A 7500-nucleotide genomic window follows, 5' to 3' on the forward strand; every position below is an offset into this window, starting at 1 on the left:
TACACCAGTGTGTAGCTATGCTCCATTCCATCCTTAGCTGACCAAGAGAGCATACACTAGCGTTTTCTGCTCCATTCCATCCTTAGCTGACCAAGAGAGCATACACCAGCGTGTAGCTCTGCTCCATTCCATCCTAGCTGACCAAGAGAGCATACACCAGCGTGTAGCTCTGCTCCATTCCATCCTAGCTGACCAAGAGAGCATTATACACCAGCGTGTAGCTCTGAGCCATTCTCTGGAATTCACCATAATTCATGCTGCTCACCATTTCTCTTTTGCTGCTAGCTACTATATGGTTGGCTACAGTTTTTATTCTTTCCTTGCACTAGACATTACTATATTGATGCATATTGATATCTCTGGTTACTAAAACACTGCTGTCCTAGTTTTATTTTGCCCTTTCTAGCTGATCCGTGGAGCAACAGAGCCGCAGCACAGGTCTTCATATTTTATTTCTTGTCATGTCTAACCACTTCTCTCCAGCATAGGTGTCCTACTGACCCAGAGTGATGAGCCACCTCCTTCCCTAGCTGTAGCGACCGCGTCGCTACATCTTTCCTCTGCCTATCACCGAACCGCGTTCGTGCCTACACCCCTTTCCCCTAAGGACCGCGTCCTGGGTTACTCCTTCACCTCCTTCCCTGGAGCTGTGCCATCACTCTCGGGGTCACCACATCATTCTAACAATGTTCCTTCCTCTTTCATTCCCAGGTTAATCTATGGATGTTACTGAATCTTCAGGTTCTCTTTCTGCTCCTTACCAAACCCTCTTGCTTCATCTTCTAGGTGCCTCAGTTGCTTGCATCCCTGGGGTGCATGCACGTATCTGTGCTGTGACTCGATCCCTGCAGAGCATTTTGGCTGAGAATAGACTCTGCCAAGCTTGGTTTCTCTTAACAATCACTCAGTTTCAGCTACAACATGACTTTATGCTCTTCACTAGTACCGCTCACTTCATTGCCCAACCCTCTCCTGCTGAGATGCTCTCATTCTCTAAATTTTGATCTGGTCATTCAAGCCCTCTATTGTTCCAAGCACAACTCCAACATCGACCAATGCTATTGAAATTTGCACAGACCGTTGCATCTTTAGGTTACATTGCAGCAGAAATGGTCTAGCACCCAGATAACAAACTCCTTATTGTCCAAATTTGGCCGAAACTGACTATACCAAATGTATAGATACTGTAGATCGATACTTCATTGATTCCCAAAGGGGAAAATTCAAGTCTACAGCCAGAATGTTCGCTCTCTGGGCAGCTCTGCCAGGGTTCTTAGATACCTTTCTTAGATTCCCAGCGAAGGTCTTTTCAACTTGCTTGCATTTTTTGGGATGCTTTTGGTTCCTTCTCGACTTCTGCCAGCGCAGTAAGTTCCTGCATGATCCCTGCCAAGCAGTACCGCTTGTACTGACTCTGAGCTCCGCAATGGTAAGCAGTACCGCTCGTACTGACCCTGAGCTCCGCAACTGCATGCCGCACTCTCCTGCACTGACCCCAAGCTCTGCAACTGCAAGCTGTACTATCCTGCACTGACCCCAAGCTCTGCAACTGCAAGCTGTACTATCCTGCACTGACTCCAAGCTCTGCAACTGCAAGCTGTATTCCCATGCACTGACCCGTGTTGCCCTGTAATGACCCGAGCTCTGCTACTGCGAGTTCATTGCCCTGCATGTCAAAGTTAACCTTGAGGTCTTAAGCCAACTACATCGCACTATGCTGCTCCTCTCTTTTCACTTCAAATCTCATCTCAATGACAAGACATAATATTCAAGGTGGCAGGGTCCTGGTCAGGGGTCCCCACATTACTGGCTTTGTTGGGGTGCTCACAGAGATCACACCAAATGCTGCCGGCGCAGTCTGGTTGGTGTGATACAGCGGTGCACTTCAGGACCCCAGCCTGCGACCTTGCCCAACTTGCTATCTCCGCTTAATTATAATCATAATGTTTCTGCTACTTAAATTGCAATATAGTCTCCAAGCTCAGGTCTAGTCTGGTCCCCCTATTCGTGCTGCATTTATCCGTCGTCTGGCATCTTGCCTGGCCTCCGCTGCAGGTCAGGCACGATATCATGTTAAGCTTCACGGGTGCGCACGGTCGTCACTCCGGGCTGACGTCTGCCAGCGCAGTTAACGCCCGGCGTGATCCCATGATGCACTTCACGACCACGAGTGGTAATGCCAGCGCAGAGCCACCGTGCTCACGAGAAGCTCGTCAGGACCCTGACTAGTGACCTACACCAAGCACTCCCACATCCATTTATTTATCTGGCAAATTTTCGGATAGTGAACTCTTGAAATGCAGTTGCAAACTTAAGTTCGAGAGGAACGTGACGAAAACTTGCCACGCCTCCACTTCCTATAAACTTGATGGCTTAGCCAACGCTCACCTGCCGGTGCTTCTGCAGCGTTTTTTCTCGCTCGCAACCCACCACCTCCCCATTCGCCTCCCGTTCGTCTCCCGCTTGCCTCCCGTCTCGCTTATGACGGGGGGTGCTCACAGAGATCACACCAAATGCTGCCGGCGCAGTCTGGTTGGTGTGATACAGCGGTGCACTTCAGGACCCCAGCCTGCGACCTTGCCCAACTTGCTATCTCCGCTTAATTATAATCATAATGTTTCTGCTACTTAAATTGCAATATAGTCTCCAAGCTCAGGTCTAGTCTGGTCCCCCTATTCGTGCTGCATTTATCCGTCGTCTGGCATCTTGCCTGGCCTCCGCTGCAGGTCAGGCACGATATCATGTTAAGCTTCACGGGTGCGCACGGTCGTCACTCCGGGCTGACGTCTGCCAGCGCAGTTAACGCCCGGCGTGATCCCATGATGCACTTCACGACCACGAGTGGTAATGCCAGCGCAGAGCCACCGTGCTCACGAGAAGCTCGTCAGGACCCTGACTAGTGACCTACACCAAGCACTCCCACATCCATTTATTTATCTGGCAAATTTTCGGATAGTGAACTCTTGAAACAGGCATTAAAAAGACTGAACCCAGCGGTCTGTGTGTCGTTGTTTTCTGTCTTCCCTAGCACAGTAAGAGGGATTAGGTCAATTTGTTGGGAGCAAAGTGAATAGCAGAGAGCCCATCTGGCTTTTCAAGTCCGGACTCATGAAAAAATGCCTCATTGGCATGACAAATAGGCAAAATATCAATAACCTACATACAGGCCAAGAAATCAAAACATATATCCACCTTACAGGTTTGCATGAACAGATACTGTCATAAGTACATGTGTATACAGCCCCATACACACATACATGTACATACATGCATGCGTACATACTGTACCAGTCTCCTTTTGAAGTCTTGGATTTTGTGGCAGCTTGGGACATCAAGTCAGTATTTCTGAAAGATAACGTGAAATTTGGGCGGTGGCACATTTTTTATTGGCATATATCCAAGATGGCCGCCACCTGTGGTCGCCCTCCTCCACAATAATTACTCTACCTCCTTTTCCTCTCCCTCCTTTTCCCTCTCTCCTCCCTTAAATAAAACACAAATGTTGTTTAGTTTTTATTATGCATCATAAATATTTATTGTAAAACATTCATAACATTTACTGGAAGAAAAAAAATAACATTTGCCAGAAAGTATATCAATATTTGGTCAAAAACAAAGCCAAATCATTACATCATGAATGATTACATTTGCTGGTAGAAACGGAAATACTAGAAGTGCCAATGTTGCTACACCAGTCTCTCTGTGTGTGTGTGTGTGTGTGTGTGTGTGTGTGTGTGTGTGTGTGTGTGTGAAGCCAAAAGCAGTAGTGTTGCTATACTAGTCCATGGATGCACAGAACTGCTGTTCTCTTACGTGTGCAGGCGCCTACAATTGGCTGTAATTATATTGAAGTCTGAGATAAGATTGCACTGCCGTCTCCAGCCCCCCCTCTCTCTCTCTGGGTGTGTGTGCGTGCTTGTGTGCTGTTTGTATTTCATTAAAGATAATTATTACTACCTTGTGGCACATCTTATTAGGAAGTCATCAAGCTACACACAGGAAATCCCTAAAACAAATGGAAGCATGCGTGCAGACACACACACACACACACACACACACACACACACACACACACACACACACACACACATACAACTTAAATACATACACAGAGAGAGAGAGAGAGAGAAAGAGAGAGAAGACAATACACATACTGTATATCCATCTCTCATAGGTAATAAAATTACACATTTACCGGTACTCAAAATATACTGACACATACTTTGGAATCCCACAACAAAGTGTCAAACCAGAATAATTTGGTGTAATCATAGACCTACAGTCAAAACAAACAGAAAGTGCTATTACTTATGGAATAGTGGAACAAAAACACTCTCTTCCGTGCACTTTGCACAAAATAGTGAAAAACACACAAACATGAGTTTCTGGTATCCCAAATTATGTGTGTGTGTATGTGTGTGTGTGTGTGTGTGTGTGTGTGTGTGTGTGTGTGTGTGTGTGTGTGTGTGTGTTCTGTGTCTGTGTCTGTGTCTGTGTCTGTGTGTGTTTCTGTAACATTCTGTAAATGTCTATATCTGTAGATATGGTTTCATTTGGCAAACAAAAAAAAACATACAGTAGGTAGTGTTTGTGTGTGTGCAAAAGTGAGAGAGAAAGAGAGTGTGTGTGTGTGTGTGTGTGTACAGTATGTGTGTGTGTGTGTGTGTGTGTGTGTGTGTGTGTGTGTGTGTATACGTATGTGAGTGTGTATCTGTTCGTCTGTGTGTGTGTGTCAGTGTGTGTGTGTGTGTGTGTGTGTGTGTGTGTGTGTGTAGCTGGGAGGTATCCTGACCCCTGTAGCACTGGGAAAAGGGTGGGTGAGTTACGCTTCAGAGCGGGGCAAGATTACCGGCGCTTTCCAGCCGCAATCACACACTCCAGCTGTCCGCGTTGGCATGACAACAGACATTTCCCCTCTTTGTGGCAGTGATAAACATGACTGTGGTTCTTTTAGTGGGTTAGCTGCAGCTCCGCAAAGATATTGGTCTGACAATTTATTGTCGAGCTGTAAACTTTTAAAGAGTTCTGTCTCCATACAGTACAACAGTACAAACACACACACACACACACACACACGCACTGGTCCTTCTCTCCTCTCTTTCAATCTGCACATCTCTCCGTCCCGCCAGCTTCTGCTCTTTCATTCTGTTTCATTATCCCTTCTCTCCATCTCTATATCACTTTCTTTCTGTTTTTGTCTCCCTCCCTCTCGCTTCTTTCTCTCTACTTTCTTTTGCTCTCTATCAATCTTTGATATGCTACAAGTGTACAGTATTTGTTGGCTTTTGCTCTCTATCACTCTTTAATATGCTTGTGTATTAGTGTTCAGTATTGGTTTCCATCTTCACTGGTCATGAAAAAGGAAATAAAGTAATAATCAAAGTTCCCTCTCTTCTCTCTTCCTGTCCTCCCCCCGTTCTTCTCTCTCTGTCTCTCTCTGACAAATTCAAATTCAAAGAGCTTTATCAGCAGGGCTGTTTGAGAACAGTGTTAACCAAAGCTGTTGTTACAAATGACACAGTCGTTTCACAAAAGAAAGAGAACTGAAATACAGCAATGTGAGTATAAACGTTACTATAACAAATTGTCCTTCTCTCCCTCTCTCTCTCCCTCCCTCTCTCCTTCTCTCCCTCTCTCCCTCTCTCCCTCTCCAGCTACTGTGTGTACATGCGTGTGAAGCGGTCCAGCCTGGTGTGTAAGCAGAGAGTATGGACGGCCCAGCTGGTGCACGATGCGCTCGCTGTGTGTCGAGTGTCAGAGCGACGCCATGGCAACCGACAGCCGTTGTGCTGGTGATGGGTTAGACGGCAACAAGTGAGTTTTTACACACACACACACACACACATACACACACAAAGAGAGAAAGAGAGAGAGAGAGAGGAGATACACACAACACAGATGAATGCTTTTATTTTGACTTTTGGACACAGGGGAAGAATTTACACACACACACACACACACACAGCTCACACACACACACATACACAATGTTATAAAGTAACTCTCAGTATACTGAATGCATGTTCCTCTCAAGTTTTGCCAGATGTGAAAAATGTGATTGGCTGTTGTGACCTTGACCTCTGTCATGACCTTGACCTCTGTCGTGTCATCTGTGCTATTCCAGAACATTCTGGACTGCTGCGTCCGCACCTGGTTGCCATGGTTCCTGGGTGAGAGAGTCGTCGCTTGAAAAGTGCCGCTGCCCTCCGCACTCCGTGCTGTTTGTCTGAGCAGAAATGCCCCAAATCCACCCACACCCCCCCACCTCTCACATGAAGAGACATGGTACTGTCACATGGCTCCCTGTTAACCAATAATAGCTCATCCAGAAACGTTGGGAGGCTACCATTTGGAAACACAAAGGGGTGTTGGTATCTCTTGCTAGTCTCTGATTACGCTCATGTTACACTACACTTCTATTACCCCAATCATAAGTATTGTAACTCTTGTTTTATAAAGTATTTAGAATCACGTTCCACGAGAACACAATAATAGCCCCATTTCTGTTCTTATCCTGACCCCTGCTATCTACCTCCTGTTGCCTTTAAATATATGTTATGTACAATTATTATGAAATTATTACTATTATTATTTTGATTTATACATCCACTCTTTGTGTATCTGGATACTGTATGTTTTGTACACCTGTTTTGTATGTGTTTGTCATTTTGGAATGTTTGCTGTGTGTGTGTGTGTCTGAATGAATGTGTGCTCTGTATGTGGCAACATTTTGACTGTGTGTGACCTGTGCACTTGACTTGTGGATTGTTTCTTTGGGAACTCTATGTGACAGCGCAGTTTGTATGTTTATGTGTACTGTTCTGTTCTGTTATTTTGTTCTGTTTTGTTCTTGTATATGTATCAAAATCCAAAGTCATTTCAGAGAGCTCAGCACGTAGGTCCAGGTGAGGTTGCAGGACCTTGTACCACGGGTACTTTGCTTCTCAGATCGAAACAGCGTCTGGACCAGATGTGGGCCGTATCAGCACCACATGTGGACCTGATCAGGGCCAGCTGTGGGCTGTAAGCTCCAGCTTTGTCGGCTGGGCCGTTCACACCTGGAACGATAAATATAACGATAACAGCAAACGCTTTAAAAAGTTTGACGTTTTGCTCTAGTTGATATGAATGACGGCGTCCACATTGCATACTATAACGATAACAACATGAAGAACAATATCGTTTGACATCACTCAATAAAAAAAAACTGTCAGCCATCATATTTATCAACATGAGACACTTCCTTTGGTCTTTCGTTGGTCAGTGTGGAAGCTCATATGGTTATAGTTACGGTTGTCTGTGTAGTTTTCGTTCCTGTTCTGAATGGCCCTTTATAAGTGAAACCATTTGCCTGGCTGCAGCTCGTTGCTCGTAAGCGACTCCTCCAGATATCTAGCCTGTTTATTTAGGTGTCCAGTTGTGGTCAGTGACTCATTGACAGGCCTCACAGAGCATGTCTTTCAAGAGTTCACACATAGTGATCGGTAATTGCCAATCAAG

At 45.5% G+C, this 7500-nt stretch overlaps 1 long non-coding RNA gene across 1 annotated transcript in view; it reads left to right on the plus strand.

Moving 5' to 3' along the window:
- Nucleotides 1-5656: 5656 nt before the first annotated feature.
- LOC134089126 (uncharacterized) overlaps nt 5657-7500 on the plus strand; it is a 2418-nt gene continuing 574 nt past the window's right edge. The window contains exons 1-2 of the long non-coding RNA XR_009940022.1: nt 5657-5814; nt 6125-7500. The exon at nt 6125-7500 is cut by the window's right edge and continues 574 nt beyond it. This is a non-coding gene — a long non-coding RNA (uncharacterized LOC134089126). The remainder of the gene's footprint in view (nt 5815-6124) is intronic.

Source organism: Sardina pilchardus, chromosome 8 (genome assembly GCF_963854185.1).
Source record: "Sardina pilchardus chromosome 8, fSarPil1.1, whole genome shotgun sequence".
NCBI lineage: Eukaryota > Metazoa > Chordata > Actinopteri > Clupeiformes > Clupeidae > Sardina > Sardina pilchardus.